We start from the raw sequence: 10,513 nt of genomic DNA on the forward strand, positions 1-10,513 counted from the left end.
TAAATAAAAAACGCCAAATAAATTTTTTTATTCAGATTTTAATAATTTAAAACTGCCTTCGGGCCGGTTAATCTGATCGAGACTAGTAAGCTTTGTTAAAAATTAATTTTGTATCCAGATGTCAACACCGTATCGTTGTCATCGCGGTTACTCTTCATTTCGTTTTCACCGTGAAGTGTATAATGGAATAAGGCCATATAATTCAACCCTGACATCGTTCAAATATTAACAGTACTGAAATATAGATAAAATTATAAATTCCCAAATTATAACATAGCGTTTATTCAGGTTTCAGGTTGGATTCCAAATATTTTTTCTGCTGCCTTAGTTATTATTTGTTATTTGGTCCTAATTTTATTGCTAACTGCTTTACGGTTGGAAAATAATTGGATGCTCTTCTCTGCTAGGCCGCTGCTATTATGCTATGCTAGATGACAGGAGAATCGCAAAAAGGTATAGGGTGGAAATTCCGATTCAATGTTTCCTTCTCTTCGGAAACTGAACACAAGACGTAACAGAAACGAAAATATACAAAGAAGAAATAAATTGAAATATGAATGCAACTATTAGTCAATTTTAAATATATTTGGCGACACTGTAAAAATGATGGAAATCCTATTTTTGTATATTCATCTTTCTCAACTGTTTTCCTCATCAACCAATAGGAGTCGAGTTGCAAGTGGTTCGAGTTTGACAGAAAAAGTGGTCCGGAATCGGCCCCCTATTGTCATGTCTCGTCTCAGGTTTGAATGTGTGGTCTACAGTGAAGACATGGTCGAGATTGACACCAGTGTTGCCACCTGTACAGATTTATCTGGAAAGGTACAGATTTTTCGTTATTTTTGGTACAAAATGTGTACGGTACAGGGTACAGATTTTCGTCAAAATGTACAGATTGGTACAGATTTTCCGCATGTGAAATTTCTTGCATTCGAACAAACCAACATTAAGGAAATATTCTAGTGTAGAGGCACGAATTTCGGATGTTTTTTCGAGCTCAGAAAAAAATAAATAAAGAACATTTTTACTATATATTATGTCATTATTTGTTTATCTATATTTGAACAATATAACAAAAATAGGACGGCATTTTTTTTTTGCATAAATAGAATAGTTATAGTTATAGTTATAGTCGTACTAGATTTGATACCGCATCCTGAGTTCACAACGCTACATGAAGAGCTGAAAGATTTTTATTTGATCATTCTCACTAATATCTGCGAAGAATTTTACGTTATTTCAATTTCCAATGATATTAAATTTGAAGATCATTTGAAAAGCGGCATGAACTCAGAACAATGGACAGCAAAAGACAGATAATTTTTGAGGATATTTGCCGCATTTTTTTTCGTGGAGTTGATCAAGCAAATGAGAAAAAGATTCGATTTGGATGATCCAATTTGACAAGCATTAACGTTGTGTTACAGGCGTTCCCAGGATTCTACGATGGAACTATACAAGATCTGAAAAATAAGTTCCGTACCCTAAAGGTAAAATTACTCCGTAAGAAAATCACACATGTTCATTAAACGAACATGTGCAGAATTGATAAACAGAAATTGGATGCCTAAAAAAAATTGACGTTTCGCTCGCATTTTCGGCGCTTCGGCGCTATGTTTGTAACGTTCTCACTATGCCTCACTCCTCGGCAAATGTCGAGCGATTTTTTTTCTTAATATAATCAGAATAAAAATAAGCTTCGAAATCGGCTCTGCAAAGATACGATGAACAATATTGAACGCAGCTCGAAAATTTTAATGAATGACAGTATGCAATCTAGATTCAGAGAAACTATGTATAATCACACGAATGCAAATGCAAATGTGAATGTAATACTTGTAGTAAATAAATGAGTATTTTTTCATGCTTATAAAATAGATATTTCTCTACAGCGATTATTTTCCATGGTACAGATTTTTGGTGCAGATTTTTTGAAGAAAAATTATAGGAGGCTGTGTCCAAGATACGACCGCATTCTTGACGTAGAACTGTGCTGTTATTTTATATAAGTCGCTTGTTTATACCTTCGGATATTATTCTATAATGCTGTGAAATTTTAGAAACAACTGCTTAGTAGGATAATCTCTGAAATGGTTTTTTCATTGTAGAATCAGTTGACGATCATTGATTGATGATTCATTCTTGCCCTCGCAAAACAACACACTAGCTGATCGGATGCCGGAATTTATTTCGGGTCAATGCATTGAAAATTTACCTCAAACGCTATTCCGGTGGCCTTTTTCGCAATTGACATAAACTCGGCTACAGTCGATTATATACATTTTGCAACAGCACCATTATTCCACATCTCATAACTACATCAATATATCTTTGGCACCGCATGGAAACAACAACATTGACAACACTTGCAAGTATCAAATATCATGCTACATGTTATTCAGTATTGCCTCAAAGGAATCACACCTCTAGGCATCTTTCGTACAACGTAAACCAAACGCCAAACAAGCGTTCACCATAGCATGCATACAGAGCCATACATTGGTGGCTTGAAACTACTAGGAATATAAACACTTCTCATCATTTTGCGCTATTCTCAAAAGAAACGCTCCTGTTAATATTACTGGCCTCGAAAAAAGTTGCATTACTTTCTCATGTTCGAGAGAAGCGCAGCGACATTTACTTTCTTGGTGACTAAACAAACGAAATAAAATCGTTTTGTTAATAACTACCTCGAAAACAGTAGCAATGCTTCATTACGATTAATATTAGCGCAAATGCAATCCTAGTTGAAGGCAGTTTTGCGACTGGCCCGCGAACCCAAATAACTTATAACATTCCAGTAAGACATTGAAGGTGCTTGGTATTCCCCAAATGATTTTTTGGCGCACAACCTCAACGCCGGCTTCGCCATAACGTCAGTTTAATGCACTGATGCATTCTCAAAGGCACCAACGAAGCCCTTATGATGACGGAAAACAAACAATAATAACTGCTTGGAAAAAGGTTGAATTATGCCATACAGCTTGTACTCTGCTGTAACACCCATCGATGCGAATTCACTGATGAGTTTGTCAAGAGCGACCGCCTCCACCACCAGCGGGGGGAGCATGATTTTGGTTGCTGTCTGGATAACGGCGTTTACATTTTCGACCGACGCGTCGAAATCGTCTACTTCGGTGTTGTTCGATGCGGTGTCACACTCGCGAAGGCTCGCTTCAGTGCGAGCGCTTTTCACTGCACCAATATCGCGTGCATCATTAGATGGCTCTTGCCTCTAAATTTTATTGCCCCTGGCAATGCGTTTGTTTTTTTGCGTCAAAATCCGTTCACGGCAAAAATAGTTATTAACGTTAACTTTATTTCATAAAAACGTGACCTGTTTTCTGATTTGGCACCCTTAATGAAAGACGTAGTTCTACGTCAAAAGTACAGATGAGAAATATTTTTAACCCCTCTGGTACAGATGAAAATGTGGCAACACTGATTGACAAGAAATTCAGAGCGAGCTAGCAAGTCAAGATGTGCTGATTTTGCACCGAATCACAAAGAAAAATGAGAAAGGAGAGAAAGGACAATACACATTGAATATAGTTCTCAAAACCGTGTATGGTTGTGTCCAAGACACGATCACATTGTTGACGTAGAACTATGCTGTTTAAGTCGCTTGTTAATAGCATCGGATATTAGTTTAGAATGCTGCGAAATTTTAGAATCAACTGTTTAGTAGAATGGTTTGGTCGCCTTTAAATGGTTTTTCATTGTAGAATCGCAAGTGCAAGTCGGAAGAAATTTCTGTGACGAAAAATCTTCCAGCGAGAACGGGAATCGAACCCGAACCCCCGGCATGATAATGTTTGACGCTAACCACTCGGCCACGGGAGCACCTGTTAATATTACTGGCCTCGAAAAAAGCTGCATTACTTTCTCTTGCTCGAGATAAGCGCAGCTGTTATCCTTAGTGGAGAAAGTTTTGCTACTAGCAGGCGAAATCCAATCACATACAAAATTCTAGAACGTCATTTCGTTTGTTGGTCACTAAATAAACGAGATAAATTCTGTCTGTTAATCTCAATAACCTCGAAAAGAGTTACATTGCTTCATTATGATCAAGATTATCGTAAATGCCATCCTTGTTGAAGGCAGTTTTGAGATTGACACGCTTACCCAAATAACTCACAACATTCCAGCACGACATTCTTTATGGTTTAGCTCGATATTCCTGAAATAATTATGTGGCGCACTATCTTAACGCCTGCTTTGCCATGGCGTCAGTTCGATGCATTGGTACAATGTCAAAGGCACCAACGAAGCCCTTATGATGACGGAAAGCAAGCGATTCTGCTTCGAATAAAAGAAAAGCCTGAATATTTGCCTCAGTAGAGATCCATTATTCATACCCCAGCGCGAATATTCCTCTTCCGCTATCCCTCATTCACACCACCAAACAATCGTCCATCATAGCATCAAAGTATTAGGTGATTGTTGCATCGCGACAGGGCTAATGCCCACGGGAGCAGATACAAATAGAGTTTTATCGTAGCGGAAATGCACGTACGCACACAAACACTTCGCGCTCTTTTCAACAGGAGCCCGTTCTATTAATATTTCCGGTCTCGATAAACTTAGCTGTCATCCTTGGAGGAGATAGTTTTGCTACTGTCATGCGAACCAAATCAAACACAAAATTCCCGAATAATTATTTTCTTGGTGAGCCGACGATAGCCTGATTTGATGATTCCCCACACAGTTATGTAGTTCAGAACCTTAATGAAATGGCGTCAGTTTGATGTAACGATTGCAACGCCAGAGACATCAGTGAGTAAGCAATTTGATCGCGTCCATTCGTGTTCATTGCTTCGTATTTAGAACGATACTGAAAGTTTGCCTCAGCAAGATCCAATATTCACGCCCTAGGTAAATATTCCCTTTCGTTCTTAATCTTCATCACTGCATTTACATTTCTAGCGAGCGATTTGCGCACGCCTCATTCGGCTACACCCATTTCTCTGAATAGAAAGTACGGGTAGGTAAAGACAGAAATGCACAGTACAAATGTATGGAAAAAGAGTGAGCTTACAATATTTGTTAATTTAAACCATTTGAAGAGAAACAGAACAGTATTATCTTAACAACTTGTCCTACGATCTCATTTCAAAAGGACGGTCCAAGCACGAGCACACTATGCTGAGCGAGTGTCAGGTCCGATGTTGTAGGTTTTGGCACAGTCTAATGTGATTCGACGTTTCAGATTGAAGGATTGAACAGATTCAATAGCATTAGTAAAATATAGATTACAGGACCTATAATGATTGAGACAAAAAGAGTGGAACAAATGATCCTTACAAATGTGCGAATATTTCCAAAATGGAAAACAAATTTCTAGAATGTAAGAAATTCGTGAAGATTATATTTTATGTTTTCCTGGTAGTGACGCATCTGTTGGAAGAATTTTTATTAATGATCAATATTTGGGCACAATATTGTCGCGACTCAATGTTTAAACCATGAACGCTATGATAAATGCCAAACAGATTTTTTGATCTGGAATCTGTTTGAAAATCAGGAAATATGGTTAAAAGCCTCTTTTAAACGTTCTTCCATTGTGAAGAACATAGCAGATGCATATAAGAATGTTTGATTTATTGGTTTTATTATCGGTTTGATTCACTCAAAAAAATTCTTCCAAAAATATGACTTTTTGATTATTTTTCTGGACATAAGTAAGTCCGTTTTCATTCCAGAACTATTTGGTTACTCTAGTAAATAGTGATATTTTGTATTGTACGGTATTGTGAGAAACATACGAAAGAATTAATACAGCTCTCGTACAATTTACGCTATGTGAATCTCATTCAACGAAATATGGTGAAATAGCTTCCTTCTAACATATATTTGATTAATTTTAATGGGTTTTAATAGGTTTACGCAAACAATCTAGCTTTACACAAACAATTTTGAGAATTATATGAATCCACACTAAAAACCGCGAAAAAGAGAACTGATAGAGCCTTTTATTAAAAGTTATAAAGAGATTTAAGAGTTGTTACACCCTGTTTACCGATTTCGGATGCAATATACAAGATTCATAGCTTACTTTTAAGCACAAAAAGTTATTTGTTATTGAATATGGGAGAAGTGACGCTTATTATTCCTTAACTTCAAAACATATAATTTCGAAACAATGCGTGCATTGTTTCGAAGATCAATTTCCATTTAATCAGAACAATGAAATGTCCAAAAATCAACCATCAGAGCACTCCCATGTCTAAATTTCATATCTGTCAATTACCATATAAATAATGTATATTTACATATCGTGGACAATATACAGCATAAATGAATTTCAATTGCGCGCCGTGCGACAAAGAACGTGGAATTGCTTACCGTTTTTCCAGTTCCGTCATCCGGCTGAAATCCGAAACGTGCTTCCTAAATGGTGTTGCGCTCTTTTTCACAAGTCCAATGACATGATCCAACTGAAAAGATTTCGATTTCACAACACTGTTCACGACAACAAAGTGTGTCCTTTTATCGATGACCTGTGGATCAGTTCGTCCTTTTCCTGTTTCTCCTAGTCACACACGCTCGTTTTGCTTCATTGAACTTTTATTTATTATTCATGGATTTACTTCCATCATTTCAATAATTCACGCAATCCTTTTTCAACTTGCGTCCCCCTCCTTTTCATAAACTCCCACTTCAATATTTTTGATTTACACTTCTTTCATTCACTGTTGAATATTTGTGCCAAGTGTAGCTGGCTTTTCATGCACTTGTTTTCACAAATGAATCACTTTTTGAACTCTATCAAAATTGCACTGGTAGGAAAGTGTAGCAAATTTACCGACAGGTGGAGTCGACCCTCGAAAAACTTCGAAATCAATTTTCCACTGCTACTATCACTTTATCACCAATGGATGACACACTGTCACTGCATTCTCATCCTTTCTCCGAAAAGGTGGGGGGTGATTTTAGATTTTTCTTGCACCCTCAAAAATAACAACACCGCTTTTTTTTTGCTAATCAACTTACACACCGAAAATTTCGCAAAATATTTCGGGTCACTCACGAAGAGTTATTCAACCACAATACGTCTATTTTGCATCACAACCTTCCGCGGGGGGAACCGAAACAGGGGGCGCGGTAGCACTATATATCCGCACTGAGACCGAGATTGACCTTACACTTTACACGCTTGCACACGTCCTGAGCAACCGGCATGCGATTCGCATCTAAGTGCTTCCAGATCAAAATCAGAGCCAACGGCGCCCGCGAATGGAAATGCCACGACCAACAAGGGCAACAGCAGCAGAGGGAAAATCGGAAGCGTTACGTTCTCCGCTCCAAACCCGACATCGAGCGCCTCTCACGACCGAGTCTGCGGCCGCTGCAGCGCGCCTGGATGTTTGGTGTTACGAAGGTCAGTTTTTCTCGGGAGCGAGGCAAACGGAAGAAAATTGAGAGCCTAACGAAGCACGCGAACGAGAGCCGATGTTTTGAAATGCCGTACACACAAAGGTTGTCACTGGCGGTGAGATTCGCTCCACTCTCCCGGTTCGAATTGGACAGGAAAATAGTAGCGATTTCCCGGTCGTATTGAGAAGAGCGAGCCGAAGTGAGTAGTGAATTGTGAGCGGTGAGCTCTCTACATAGATTGTGATGAATGGTGTAGTATACTATAGTTTTGATACGATGAAAGCATCCGTTACTAGCGTTACGGTTTTTCGTCTACAATAGATATGCTGAGTGAGCGATATTGTCTTCAATATTTTCTTGGAATTGGTATAATACTAGAAGTGTTCACCAAGATTTTCTTTATCGACATTGTACAGAACGCCATTATCTGAGGTTATAGCGAACAATGTAACTGTTCATCAATATTTGCTAAATTAATCGATACACTGAAAATAATTTTCATATAGATTTTATGTGCGGTAACCAGATAAAAACGATTCTCGAATATTTGGGCTTAATTTATGTGCATCACATAATTAAGCCCGAATTATGCTAATTGATGTCCACTAAATTCAATAACAAGGTAAATTATCTTTATATGCGATGCTATGGAATATAAATGGTTTCTATTTAAAACTAAATTTGGCTTAGAATAGATTCTCAGTGTGTTTGTCCGTGTTATGACAACCATTCGTGATAAAAGATGGTAGAACAACAAACGGAAACAATATCGCTCTTTGAACTCTGAACTCTTGAAATTCTCAAGCATCGACTCTCGGGGCCATAACAAAAACGAGCTTGCAAAATATTTATCCGAATCCACACTGGTTGTAGATGTCGATGAAATCATATAGCGGATTTTCACATGGTATCAAGATACCGTAAGTTTACTTAAGCCTCAGCTTCAGTAAGGTTTACCAGCCTCAGCGTATGATTAATTACTTTGGTCTGAACCACCTGAAATCTTTACTGGAAAACTCTGTCACGGGAAAATCACTCATGGAAAGAAGTAATACGGGAGAATTCGCAAACCCAAGGTCAGAAAGAGCTTGTAGGCATAATTGCGAAATATCATCTGAGTCTTGGAATCAAAACCATGGAAAATCAATTGGACGACTGCGTCTCATAAATTGTTCATTTATTCAAACAGGAAAAAAGGTAATTAACGAACAAACAAAAAAAAACAAGAATTACACAACAACAATTAATCAACATGATAAACCTTTTAATAATTTTTCGTACGGAGATTAAATGTTACGTAAACCTTTTTTTCGTGACTCTTTCAGGAATTATATTTTATTCTTCGGTGTGGTGGTTTATTCAAACAGGAAAAAAGGTAATTAACGAACAAACAAAAAAAAACAAGAATTACACAACAACAATTAATCAACATGATAAACCTTTTAATGATTTTTCGTACGGAGATTAAATGTTACGTAAACCTTTTTTTGTGACTCTTTCAGGAATTATATTTTATTCTTCGGTGTGGTGGAAATCGCACCCCTGGAGGAAAGATCTATAACAAAAATTTTAATCACAAATAAAAAAAGGATCATGAGAAATCAGAGGAAGCCATTAATCATAATATTTTGAACCAAGTTCTTTGGAGACTATTGTCGTAATTTGATACTTATACTAGTATAAAATGAATATTATTATCAATTAATTATTGAAGGTTAGTCGTATGGAAGTAATAGAATTCCTTCTAGAATTTATTTAGGTTATTTAAAACGTAGATGAACAATTAATTGTTGGTGATTTTAATGATCATTTTGAAGCCATCTCAAGCCAATAAGCCATCTCTAAGACAAACATTATAAACATAATTAGATTAAGCGATATTGATGGGCCTCCAATATTCGTTCACAATATCATGAACAGACATTTGTTCCGAAAATCTAATGAATTCTCATCAATGGAAAATGAAGATGATTAGGTGTTAGTAATTATTGTAGGAGTAATGTGTTATCAAGTTCAATAATAAATGTACCATGTCATGCATTTTTGTTTCCCTCTCGAATAACACAAGTAGGGAATAAGAATGTTTCAGTATATTTTCTTATTATAATCAGGGAGATGAATAACGTACACAATGTTCATATAATTCCTGACGATAATATGTAAAAACATTGCTGAAATTGACTTTTTGCCTATTTTAATTATATATAAGTATATAAGTATAATATATAAATAAAGTAAAAAGAATCCATTTTGAGTACATTTCAAAAATGAACCCATTATTATATGCAACCGCACATAAAATTTAATTCCATGTGCAAGATTAATCTAATGTATATAGGCGGCTGGATTGCAAAAATATATGTGTCGTACAGATAAATCTGATATGAAAATTGTTCTCGGTGTAGGGGAAGATAATCCGACAGGTCGTCCTGACGCCTCGCCTGAAGGTCGTCCTCCGGAATGGTGCTACTTACCGAATTTTTGGTAGTGTCAAATGGAAGGTTTCACAGCGTTGACAATTTGGGTGTATGGTGACCTTTTTCCTGCTCCCTTAATTCTAGCGTTTTGTGTTTTCAACACTTAAAAAAAGGAAAAGTTAAATTTTTGACCTATACGGAAAATGAGTTAAATGTTTTTAGATGTCGAAAAATTACAAAGCTAAGCAATTTTAATTGCTTAAGGTCTATTAATCAAAACAAACTGTATAAATTAGATATGCCTGTTATATCTAATACACGGCATGCCGTTATTTGAAAAAAAGTTTATGGGTCTGGGCCTAGAGGCACGAACGGGATCTTGACATAGGACTGGGATTGGGTGTAGTAATTGCATTTGAATTGAGTATTTTCGTTGTTCAAAATCTGTTATTTTTTCTCTTTTGATACATCAAATGGATGCTATGGAAAAAACCGTTCCTGTATGAACTTGTATCCTTTTTTACAGGGTTAGATAAGATATCGTGGTAGAATCCGGAACAACATTCTGTTCATAAATGTACAGAAAATACCATTAAAGCCACTACTAACCTTTTCTTCTGTTTATTCAATTAATCAGAAGTAGACAAAAAGTCATCATGTACTATTTTTATACACAAGTCAAAATAGTTAAGATCTACATAAATATTAGGCTGTCAAAA

At 36.6% G+C, this 10,513-nt stretch overlaps 1 protein-coding gene across 2 annotated transcripts in view; it reads right to left on the bottom strand.

The window, feature by feature from the left end:
• LOC129763284 (uncharacterized) overlaps positions 1 to 7,179 on the bottom strand; it is a 356,409-nt gene extending 349,230 nt beyond the window's left edge. For both annotated transcript variants that reach the window (XM_055762194.1, XM_055762185.1), the window contains exon 1: positions 6,346 to 7,179. The gene's annotated coding sequence lies outside the window, so the exon portion shown is untranslated. The remainder of the gene's footprint in view (positions 1 to 6,345) is intronic.
• Between the last annotated feature and the right edge of the window lie 3,334 nt (positions 7,180 to 10,513).

Source organism: Toxorhynchites rutilus, chromosome 1 (genome assembly GCF_029784135.1).
Source record: "Toxorhynchites rutilus septentrionalis strain SRP chromosome 1, ASM2978413v1, whole genome shotgun sequence".
Taxonomy (NCBI): Eukaryota; Metazoa; Arthropoda; class Insecta; order Diptera; family Culicidae; genus Toxorhynchites; species Toxorhynchites rutilus.